This window comes from Drosophila persimilis, unplaced genomic scaffold, assembly GCF_003286085.1.
Source record: "Drosophila persimilis strain 14011-0111.01,24,50 unplaced genomic scaffold, DperRS2 tig00000124-arrow-pilon, whole genome shotgun sequence".
Classification (NCBI taxonomy): domain Eukaryota; kingdom Metazoa; phylum Arthropoda; class Insecta; order Diptera; family Drosophilidae; genus Drosophila; species Drosophila persimilis.
The window spans coordinates 9,559,625-9,572,262 of NW_020825294.1; the positions used below are offsets into that span (position 1 = coordinate 9,559,625).

The following is a 12,638-nucleotide window of genomic DNA, read 5'->3' on the forward strand; positions in this document are numbered from 1 at the left end:
GCGGCGGAGTGGATGGGTGTGTGAGCGGATAAAAGGAGGCAAATAAGCCAAAGAGGCGTCATCCGTTTTAGATACTCGATATACCAATTAAAACGTCACAAAGCCCCGAAATGGCTTGCATAAAAATGATTATCTTCGGTCCAACTTAATTAACCAATTAGCTAACCATATTCAAAATATACAACAAATATAAACCAATTTGGGTTTAGTTTTTGTGTTGGTGCTGGTGTGTGCCCAGAATTATTAATAATATGCAATTTACATAGAGGATTGCAGGCCATTCTCATTTACATAAGCCAGCAATTTATCATTCCCAATGTTTCCTAATAAATAATGTAGTAGATCCGCTGGCAAAGCAGCCATTAATGGCTTGGTAACTGAATCAACAATGTGGCACAGCCTAAGATCTTCAATTTTCGATCTTTTTGAACACAATAAAAGTTTGAAGATAGAGGCATAAAAGAAACTAGACAATTAATAAATTAGCAAAATCAGTGGATTAGTTAAAATTAATAATAATAATAGCCTTTGTCTAGGAAAAGTCGCTTATACTGGTAGCAGCTTTTTTCGCGCTAACACAGGTTTTTAAATTTGAAATTTGTATGCTGACGAATGCTGACGGCTAAAGCACAATCTTCGAAAATTCGAACTCGAATTTTTATAGCAGAACTCTTCAGTGCAGCCATGAATTGTTTTGGTATAGCTTTAGGGTATTTTTATGGCGTATAAATATTATATATTTAAACATGTCCAATAACATAATTGCGTATCAAACTTAAAATAATTTGTCGATTTCTTGTTTTCTGATGCTAATGCAAAAAATTAATGGAAGACCTGGGAGCATTTTTATTATTAAGTTATTCTGTATATTTATGGTGTATCGGTGTAGAAAAGTATATTTCATAGATCTTTTAGTATATAACAGATTATTTGAACCTGTTTTTGGTATATTAAGGTATATTTTATCATCAGGCTTGTGACGTTGCCGGGTTTAGGGTGACCGCTTACTGTATATAACAGTATATTTATATTTAAACACGCATTGAATTTTCGCTCTCAAATCGTACTTACGTGCATTTATTCCAATGGATTGCTTTTAAATCATTTTCGGCCATTCACTTTCAAAATATTTATATTTGGCGCTCAAGTTTGGTGGGACTTGCTCTCTTTTGTTTGGGATTTTTTGATATTATAGAATTGAGAAAATCTTTGTCATGTCAATATATGCAGAAACTCTCTGTTTGAAAGCTATTTCAACGATATTTTGCAGCTTATTGTCTTCTTACAGAGACTAAGAATAGGTATCGGGATCGAGATTTATTCACAGACACTAATCGTATGCATGAATATGTCAAAAACATATTAATCTGAGAAGAGGTCTTTACTAAGACGTTTTATGACAGATTGAAAAACAGTATCTTTATAATAAATTAAAGAAATATGGTATACGACATTCCATACTCACTTACGTGACCTTTTATGTTTAAACCTTGTTTTCGACACAACACAATGCAAAAATAATACTTTAAAGTAACTAATCTTGGATAAAATTGATTCATTAATCGTAAAAAATTATGTGGGCATAGATAAAGGCCCGGTTGACAACATTTAAGTCCTTGTCGCTCACATTCAAAACGTTCGATTTGGCGCGCACCACTCGGTATATTTTTCAAGTGAGACCGTATATACTGTAGAAACTGGGTTTCGCCGCGCTCCCATGTGGTGTTTTTTAGTGCTAAATGGTATTTTTGTCATCTATTAATTTCATTTTCAATTTTATATAAAAACCCAATAAATGCAAGTTTTTTGAATAGGCCAATCAAGTATAGAATTGATTCATCAATCGTGCAAAATTGAGTGGGCATGGCTAAATATTCTATATAGATAGTATTATTCAACGGAACAAAGAATATGAGAAAATTTGAATTCGCCGCAATTCGCCGCAGTTCGCTTTAGCAACAATGAGTCTCATTCCATACACAAATGTTGCGCATTCCATACACAAAAGTTGCGGCAACATTTACTTGAAAACCGTTTTTTGGTCAAAATAAAATACATAAAGGTAATTAAAAGAAGCAATCTTGTAGAAAATGCATTTATCTATGGGATAAAGCCAAGTGGGCAAATCTATATAGCTTGAAATATAGGCAATACCCGATTCGCCGCAGTTTCGCTATTGCAACAATGAGTCCCATTCCATACACAAATGTTGCTAACTCCATGCACAAATGTTGCTAATTCCATGCACACATACCCTGTGGCAAATGGATGTTATAGAATTGTGAATACGTTTGTCTTCCAAGGCTCAGGATCGAGATAAATATATACAAGATACTAATAAGCCACATGAATAAGTTAAAAACATATCAATTTGAGAAAAGGTCTTAATAAATTACGTTTGATCTTCATATAAAATTAGCGAAATAGGGTGTACAAAGGGCTATACACGCATCACGTCTTCAAATACCAGCAACATTGCGATTCTTTTTTGGTTGGACTTTTTCGTTTAACCCTGATTACAATAAATACAATAAAAGCAAGGATAAAAAACTATCCAATCTTGTAGAAAATTGATTCATTAATCGTATAAAATTATGTGGGCATGGCTATATGTTCTATATAGCTAGTAATATTCAACGGAATATCATAAACGAGTAATATGTATAACAGAACTTGACTTCGTCAGTATATTGACGGTATACTTTTAAAATGAGATGGTATATTTTGGTATATTTATGAGGGTCGGACGGTATATCAGTTCGATAATTCCGCGGTCACACTGGCCGGGGTGGTGGGGGGAAGCAATGTTAAACGGCCTTGCGAACAAAAGTGGAAAACAAAATCAAAAATCGCGGGTAGTTCTAGCGGAGCGCACGTTTCGCCCGATTCCGTTGCACATTTGTAACTCCCAGGTAAACAAAATTAAAAAAATACGAAAGCGGGCGAAAAAGATCTGTATCCGGAAATATTAAAAGTATATTCATGATAATGCAAACAGCCTTTTACATGGCACAGAAAAGTGAAGTGTCTGGGAATTTCCCAACAAATAAATAAACCAAAACGTTGAAGTTAAATGGTATTAAACAAAAATCCCATACCGCAAACAAAAGTGCAATGAAAATGGCCAAAAAGCACAGGTTTTATTCCAATTGCATATGAAAGTCCAAACCAAAATCGGGGCTGAAAGAAGAGTAAAACAAATATAGCGAATGACGGGCGCGCAATAAGATAAAATTGAAGGTTATTCTTTATTGTAAACAAAAAAGCAAGTGTTAAGCGGCAGAGTGAGAGACACACACACATACACAAGCACACACACGCACTCATAGAGTGATAGAGCAGGAGAGCTAGAACGGGCGCTGGAAAGAGAGCGCAGATAAGAGAAGAGCGCAGCTCTGGGCAGAGAAAGAAAGCAGCGCACAAAGCAAACGCTGAAAATGTCAATAAACTCTGCAAAAGGTGAGGAAAACGCAACAAGAGCGGTGCTGGAGCGTGAGCGTGAGCGAGAGAGCTGCTGTCGTGTGGTGTAAAATAAAAACCAAGCCGAGGGCAGAGCAGCGACTGCGACCGCGGCAGAACAGCAACAGTGGCAAAGTCGAAGAAAGCAAGCAAGTGCAAAAAGAGAAAAGAACGTTTTGGTGGTCAAACTAGTGATACCCTAGCACCCGATTTTATTTAAAATTTCTTGAGTTGTGTATTCTCTTCAGAAACAAAAAGTTGTACAAATAAAATTTAAAAAAAAAAACCGTCGACACCACGCTCGCTCGCTCGCTCTCTCTTGCCCGGAAATACTCCTAAAGAAAGTCGCTGCTCTCAGACACAAACACACACAAAGAAAGCTGCTGCTGCGTGGTTCTGTGTGTGTATGTGTGTAAGTTCTTATTGGGAATGGTGTGTGTGCAGAAAAAACTGCAACTGCAACTTCAACAAGTTTTGCAAGACCGTCTCTTTCTCCCTCTCTGTTCCTCTCTCTTCGCGCACAGTGTAGTTGCAGTTTGTTTATTTTATTGTCCATTTGCTGCTCGTTCTCGTTCACCCTCCCCTCCACCTATACCAGTGTACCAGTGCGAGTGAGTAATTTACCGTTATTAATTCACAGGTGAAAAATCAACGCTGCGACTGCAATTTTCTCGTGCAATAATTTTCGGAAAATCCACGCCACCCAAAACCCCCATTGTGCAAAAAGGAATCTACACAAATTTTCTACGTAAAAATATTTAATAAAAAATGTTTAGTGTTTAATAAAAAAATGTGGTGCAAACAATAATCAATTACATATTAAACTAATCAAAAAGCGTTCTGGCCTTGGTGCCGGACCCACAAAAACAACAACAAAAAGTCTTATCAGCAACGGAAAATCGTTTAGGGAAAATCCACCACGAAGAAGAATCTTTTAGACTGAACCAAAAGCGGACAATTGGAATATAATAATTATTAACTTTTAAAATGGTAAGTGCAAAGTCGCAATTGGTATAATCTGTGAATGGGAAGTCGCTTCGCAGAAATGTTTCGAATGTGCAGTTATCATTGCGATTTTATCCATTCTCTCCTCTCTGGTACCTTTTACGGGTAAAGTTAATTAGAATTTTAAGCATGAAAAAGAGTGCCCTGCGTACCCTCTGCGTCCTCCTCTCTCACTCGCCGTCATTTTGTGTTTCGATAGCGCTTTACAGTATTTTTATGCTGGAACAGGATAGAAAAAGTGCTATTCCCTCTCCCATCGCATCCTGCATTGCTCTGTTGTTATACTGTCACCTGTTTACCTTCTACCGAGTATTCTTTCTCAGTTATAACTGAAAGACATCTCAATCCAATATTAGAACTCTCTTTTATCCATAGCAGCAAGGCTTCCTTCTATAACTCCCCTCTTTTTCGCTCCATAATGCACACACTTGAGGCGGCAGTGACTCCAATCCGAAAATCAAAACAATTTAATTAACGCCTCGACTGTACAGGAATGAAGAGGAGTGGGTGGAGAGGAGTGTAAGACAGGGCGAGGGTGGGGGGTAAGCTGACTGAGGTTCGGCTCCGAGTGGCTGGACGGTAACCACTTCAATTCATAAGCAGTGAAATGTAACGGCGCCGTTGGTCACTTGAACTACTTTCATACACATACATATATAACGGCAGGGGGGGGGGGGGGGAGGGGTGGAACAAAGTGCTGGGGGGCTCTGTCCCTGTCCCTGGCTTTGGCTCCCTGGCTCCCAGTTTCGAACCGTTGGCGTAGCGGCTGAGTCACTCATTTTGGAAGTGCAATTGCAGCCCGAAAACCGAACCATACCCGAGACCCACCGTAGGCCAGCACCGGAAATTGTTTCTGAAAGAAAAAGCAGAGCAGATCGCGGAGGGCAAATCGGGGCAGGGGGCAGGGCATTGCTGATTTTGGAGAGTACTGTTGGGGCCAATGCATGTCTTTTGAACAATATTACCCAGGCACGTTTTGAACTCTACCACACACACACACACACACACACTTGCACACATTTCTTCTTCTCCTTTTGCCGCTTTCGCGTGTAGCTTGACCCAGAAAAATCAAAGACTCGCCAAAGACTCTTTGGGGCACCACCGTAGGTGTACGGCGATGACGATGAGGTTGAGGTTGAGGCTGAGGCTGAGAAAAGGCTTGAGAGACTGAGACTGAGACTCCGACTGCGGACTGGTGGATCGGCGGATCGGTGGATCGGTTTGGAGCAGCAAACCGTCTGTCTGTCTCATAAACCATTTTAAATGTTGGAGGGGCTCATTATTATTTTGACTACGTCGGCTTGCGGTTTTTGTGTTTATTGGCTGTTCTTTTTTCGCGTTTCAATACCCTGGAAACCAAGGGGACTCTAGAGTGGCATGGTATTCGATGGGATGTAAAAAGCAATCAAAAAACAAAGAACATCTCAACTGCTATTCCTCTTTTTCTGTGATTTCCAGACCCTTCTTTCATTCCTGCATCTATAGAAGAAGAGTTGTAACATCCAAAAGTTTTCAAGATATAGGACTACCATTTACTAGAGCTGTATATGATGATATTCACAACCAATCTTCCGAATATCATTTCGATTGGATAAAGAAAACCAAAGAATTTATATTTTCAAGTATTGTCATGTATTTCCTCTCGTTCTGAGACTAATTATTAATTCTAATTCTTCTTAGATCATGTACAAACACCTGACTATAGGGTATCCCATAGTGCGATGGGATGTCTGCTGGTGTTGCAGTTTTTCTCTCTGTGTTTTCTGTGCCTTTTCATTTCGTAAACTGGGTTTATGTGCGGTGGTCTTTACTTTTATCATCGACTGCTGCTGCGACTCTTTTCTCCCTCGATCCCCCTCTCAGTCTCCCTGGAGGAAGGTTAACCGCGAATTTTGTAAGTTGATTGGCTCTGGCGGTTGTCGGTTGGCGGCTGGGCTGTCCGTTGGCATCGTCTGCTGCTTGTTTATGTTCTTGAACTCCTTTTAGGTGTGTGTGCGGCCCCGAATGTTAATTTACAGCTTTTGTTGTCATAACTCCAGCTAAATGCAGGTGTGATGTGGGGCAGCGCAGGGGGGCATGTGGCGCAGAAGCTGCTGGAGGAGCTGCAACTCCCGAATGGGATGGGGATTTTAATGTGGCGGTAATGGGGCAACTGAGGCGTGCAACAGATTTATGGTGAAAATGTACACAAGTAAAGTAAGAGTACTTGCAGAGGATAAATATGATAAATCGATAAGGAAGTATCGATTTTTAGTCGATTAATGCTAGCATTTTTATATAATGGTGGAAATAATACAGAAATATGTATAGGGAAATGTTGGAGAAGGTAAATATTATAAATCGATAGAGGAAGTATCGCTTTTTAATCGATTAATGCCGGCATTTTGTATGTAAAAGGAGAAATATGTATAGGGAAATGTTCTAGGGGTAGATATTATAAATCGATAGAGGAAGTATCGATTTGGAATCGATTAATGCTAGCATTTTTTATGTAAAAGGAGAAATAATAGAAAAATATGTATAGAGAAATATTAGTGGGAATAAATATAATAATCGATTAAAAATAAATTTGTATGTAAAGGCAGAAATAATAGAGCAATATGTATAGGGAAATTTTCGAGGGCATAAATTTAATAAATCGATAAAGGAAGACTCGATTTGTTATCGATCTTATGGGTACTTGTGATTTAATGGAGTGATTTGTGATTTCGAAAATCAGTGGATATCATACAAGTTTTCTATGGCACTTTTTGAAGCTATATAATCTCCATCGTTTGTCATACAATTTTATCAATATCTTTTGGAGTAACAAACTCAAAGATAAAAAAGCATACCTTTGCTTATGAAAACCATTAAATATTAATATAAATGTACGTTTTTGGCCCGTTCATGTACTGTAGGACGTCTAGTGGTGATCGTAATTGAAGTCTAGCCATATCTCATGTCGATCTTGAACTGCCACGAAACAGAGGAAACCACATCATATTTTTCGTTTCATTCGATGGCCTGGTGGCCAGCTGTTAACCGGTTCTCGGAATTGATGCCTCGAGGCGTAGTACTCGCACACCCCCCACTTACAGAAACATAAATTGTTACATGGCTCCGGCATCTACCTCTCCTTTGTGGCTGTAACTCGGACTGTGACTTGGCTAATTAGCAGTTAACAATTGCAACATTGACCTCCGCCTGCTCCTCCTCCTCCTCCTCCTCCACCTCCTCCATAGTTGTTCTTTCTAGCAAACATCAAGAATGCTTTGGCGCTTTGTTCTATTGTCTCTATGGGGCGAGAGAGATCAAAATAAAAGATACAATAAACATGGCAGCAGGTTTACCTTGTTGGTAACCTCAAAAGAAGAAGAGCTTTGCTCTCCCTCTCTCTCTCTTTCTGTCTCTCTTTGTCTCTGTTAACTGGCAGACAGAGAGGAAGAGTTGCTGGAGTGTCTCTGCAGCCTCTTTGAAAAGCGCAACATTGTTGCTTTTGCCATTTAATGCTTTTGATGCCCTTCCCCAGAGAGGATGGTACATGGGCCTCGACAAAAACGTTGCGTTCCGAGGGGTTTTTCATGTCAATCGATTATTTCAAGTGCCGTTTTGTTACCCAAATATATCTTAAACCCTCCTAGAATTACCCAAAACACGAAGAGTATATGGGAATTCGTTGCTTTCCAGCTTATCCTTTACTTTTCCGTACTGCTGGCTGCAGCTTGCCCGTTGCCTTTTGGCCGTCTGTTGCTGTTTTGTTGCTGTTTTGTGGCTGTTGTTTTTGCTTGATTTTTCGCCAACTGCCAACTTTGCCAATTGCCATAACTGTGGTCTATCGTCTATGGTCCATGGTCTATGGAGTGTGGTGTGTAGCCCGTTGTTGCCCCGACATTCGCTGGCGCTTTTTTCCGTTTCTATGTGTCTATATAAACATGATCGTTTTGGCCAATTTCTTGTGCTTTGCCTGGCGCTTTTTATTTTGTTTTTTGTTTTGATTTCTGCTGTGTGGCAGGGGCCATGGCATGGTGCAACAAAACAAAAACATGTTGCCTAAATGTTGTTGCTGCTGCAGTTGCAGTTGCAACCAACTATTGCCGCTGCTGCTGCTGGTTGCTGCTGCTGCTGCTGCTGCCGATGGTTGTGTAACAATTGGAAGCCTTTTTTCGACTCGAAATTGAACTTTGGTTTGGCAACAGAAATCCTCAGGGGGGGTACTACTGGAAGTATTTTCATATCGCTTTCATGATATTTGGTTAGAGGAAGGGACTTGCACGTGCCTAGAGTACATTTATAGGAAACCTATAGTGGTTTATCCGATTTAATTTTACGGATATAACCAATAATACTAGTTTGGTACTCTGTGGAATCAAATTTGGGAGATTAAATTAAAAGTTACTCCAGAAACGTTTCAAAATCAAATTTGGAACCATAACTGTTGTGAAATTCGTTTAAAACTCTTTCCAAATATATACAACTTTTTGTTAGAATTTTTTAAAACCTTTCCGATTAAGAGATTTACCTAAAATACCCCTACAAATATTATTAGCCTTAAATATTAAGCAATAAATAAGGTTAAACACATTTTTAACCACAAAAAAGTTGTTTTCGATATCTTTAATGTTTTAAATAGCAATAATATGACATTGTGTCCCAATAATATTCGATATAGGCGAGGGTACATTCCGATTATACAAATTTCTAACCAAATTGGTACGGAAATGGTGCACGATCTATATAATGGCTTCGAAAATGCATACAAAAAGAATTTCTTAGCCATCAATCTATGATATTAAAATTCACGTCGCCCCACGTTCGAAGAAACGCCATGGGGAAACGACTTTCTGTCAAATTCTGTCGTTGCTGTCAAATTTTACAAATGCCGTTATGCAGCAACATTGTATGCTATGCGATATATTCAGGTATTACTGTTAAGACAGCTCTGCAGCAGTGTATCAATGATAAGACAGCTTTGGCCGTGTATCACTGCTGCGAACAGATAATTGACAGCCCCAAAAACAAAGGCTTGCCTCCACATCCACACGCGGAACCGAACCCCAACCCAAGCCCCCAAATTTAGGCCTCTGGAAACGTCATGCATGCGTCATACTGCTCGTACTCGCAGTCGCAGTCGTGCAAGTACTGTATGAAGCGTCACTCAAACAAAACTTTACAAAATAAAAAGAGAATACTAAAAAAGAGAACCCAAAAGAAACCTGAAACAGGAAGAAACACGTTTCTTTTCGGCTGGGGCTCAGAGCAGGACGGAGGAAAGCAGGGAGCAGAGTGGTCGTCGACGGTAGGCGGAAAGGGGAGCAGGGAGTGCATGGGTGGACGGAGTGGAACCAATCAACCGAACCACCAGCCCAAAAGAGAGGACCAAAACCAAAGCAAAAATCCAAACTGGAGCCCAAAGTCTCCAGCGTCTCGCAGTCGCAGAGGCTGATTCCGATAGCTGGCGGCAATTTTCGAGTGATTAGTCTTCCGACGACGAACGGGCGAAGGAAGAACGGAGAAGGAGAATCATAAATATCAGCAGAAGCACACGCAGAAGAAGGTGCAAAAGAACAAGGCAGAAGAAGGGAGAGTCCCAGTTCAATGTTTCCCCCTGGCTCTTGGGAGAGATCAGAGGCTCGGCCTTAGCTTTAGCGAAGCATTAGAATTGGTTTCTAAAATGCTTTTAGGAATACCCTCTATAAGAAAGGTATATCCCATGAGTGAAGGTAAAGGAAAACCTTCCATGAAGCATATGAAACCCTTGATCGGGAAAACTTTAAGAGCTACGGACCCAATTCTGGGAAGTAAACTCTTCTCTGAGCTCAATGAAGATCAAGTTTTGGGAACAAACTATCTTTTTAAATTCGTTGTAGCATCCACAATTCAAAAGATACGCAACTGATTTTTTGTAGATTTATTTATAATGCTTTTTGATAATTTTCTTTAAAAAATCATCCTGATTAAGTAGTTTTAGAGCAAAAGATTTCAAACCAAACTAAATTTTCTTTGAGAGCATTTAAAACTCCTTCTCTTTCGAAATACAATATGTTCTGCTCATGTTCTGTTTATTCCACATTGGAAATATCACCTGTAGCTATTATATTTCCTATAAAATGATCTTTCAAGTCGGTCTTCATAGATGTATTGTAGATGAGGTTGTATCTGAAGCTCAAATTTCGAGACTAGACCTGGAGCTGGTACTGGAGCTGGAGCTGAAGCTGAAACTAGATCTGACACCAAGGGGAAACCTTGTAAAGCGTTTTGGTGCGTCTGGAGTGGAGTTGAAGTGGAGCCCCATGCGCCCAATCAATTTTTATCGTTTTGCCTTAATTTGATGAGATTTTTATCGGTTTTGCTTGTGTTCTGCATCTTCTGCGTGTTCTCTCTTATTCATCATCAAAGTTATTCTTTTCATTCTTTGCATAAATTAAATCCGCTAATGGTCATAAATTTTGATCCCCTCCTGCTCCGCTTGCCCCCCTCCTGATTGTATGAAAGCGTAGCTCCTTTAAGCGTGGTTTTTGTGGGATTTATTAGCTGACCTTCAAGTGTTATAAATAAATAAAAACAAGAAAACACAACTTTGGGGGTTCTGTGAGCTGGTTTTCTCGTTAATTGACGGAGTGACTGACACAAGGGCCGTAGCTGTTGATGGCTGGCCGCTGCCCGTCGGCCGTTGGCCACTGCCACTGCCACTGCGGCCAAAAGGGAACTCTCGAGTTATTAATGCGGTGGGTGTGTTGTAAGATGACTAGTGTTGATAGCCTGTTGATCGCTGATTGGAAGTAGGTTTATTAAACGATTTCTGGTGGGGGGAATGGGCATGAAAATAGTTGGAGTATTCTTAAGGTTTTATGAAGCTACGATACATTCTCACAGAGCAATGCCTTCTTTAAGATCTATCAATTTTAAGCCAGGATATGATACTGAATCAAATTTGGACCGATATTACAGAGCCTTTGATTCAGTTCCTTTTAAATATTGGAACAAAAAACAAACGCAGTTGTAGGAGTGACTTTCTGTTATTTTTTTCTCTATCAATAAATAATAACAGAACTACTAATATTCCAATATTTTCTATAAAATTATAATATTTAGACGAAAGTATTGTCACAGTTCGAACTTCTTTATTATGAACTTCCATACATCGAATTTTTCTATAAAACAGAACACTGCAATGCTATAATTCTGCAAAAATCTATAGTACGATTTTCCGTATAACGAATACCCCTTGAGAGGACTGTAATTTGCCCATTGGGTCACTATTTTTGGACAAGGAATCACCTTTATGTAGTTCTAGTTCTGTGGAACTGTCCCATATTCTATCTCGAAATACCTCCAATTAAAAAAAAATGAGAGGTAAGGAAAAAGGAAAAAGACACCACAGAATTTGAAATCCAAAATTTTCCTAATCAGTCAATACATACATAGTCGTCTGTAGAACCCCGTCAAGAGACGCGGAACAGGTTGACAACGCCCGGTTATTTATTATATCCATTCAATCTCTCTCCCGCAAGACGCAACATCTCTATCGGGGGGCATATAATTTCAACAAAAAAGCGTGCAAACGAAAGAAATAATAATCAGAATTTGAGTATTGTATATATAAAAGAAATTAGCACATTTCAAACAGGAAATACACTCGAGAATCGCAAAAAATACGAAGAAAAAAAAAGAAGCAAAGAGCGATTCTCCCCCGGGTCTCGTAACGTCGCGGGTACAAAGAATATTCCTACCTCCCTGCCTCTCCCTCTCTATAGGAAAGTCAAGCAACGACCTTGAAATGTCGTTGTATATAAAATAGAATTCTCTATGTGTGTGCCTGCCCCTCGGCCACGTTTTCGGGCCCAATGAATCATTATATTTTGTGCGCTCAAGCTCCGAAGGTATCTATAATGTAATGGATATTCCGCTTGATTTATCTGTCGTTTCTGTCGTGTTTCTTTTGGTCTGGGGAATCTTGTTAGCCAGAGAGTCTCGTGATTTGTGGATGTGTGTCTGGGGTAATACTCGAGTGCCGGCTAAATCGAGCAAACATTTCGAGAGATAAGTCAACAAAGTTATTTGATAAACACCTGTTCCACGGGGGAGAAGGCTGTGAAACCTTTCGAGTTTTATTCAGAGTGCTACTTATTTTGATAAAGATTTTAATGGTAGATCATAAATAATGAAATGCCGAAAATGAGCTCATACAAAAC

The 12,638-nt window shown here is 39.5% G+C and overlaps 1 long non-coding RNA gene across 2 annotated transcripts in view; it reads left to right on the plus strand.

Annotated features, from left to right (window-relative positions):
* The first annotated feature begins 2,845 nt into the window (after positions 1 to 2,845).
* The window catches only part of LOC113565544, a 33,229-nt gene continuing 23,436 nt past the window's right edge, over positions 2,846 to 12,638 (plus strand). The window contains exons 1-2 of one of the 2 annotated variants that reach the window (XR_003408663.1): positions 2,846 to 2,912; positions 4,100 to 4,449. This is a non-coding gene — a long non-coding RNA (uncharacterized LOC113565544). Of the gene's footprint in view, positions 2,913 to 3,117; positions 3,460 to 4,099; positions 4,450 to 12,638 lie in introns of those variants that run through there. The other variant, XR_003408662.1, reaches the window with a different exon arrangement.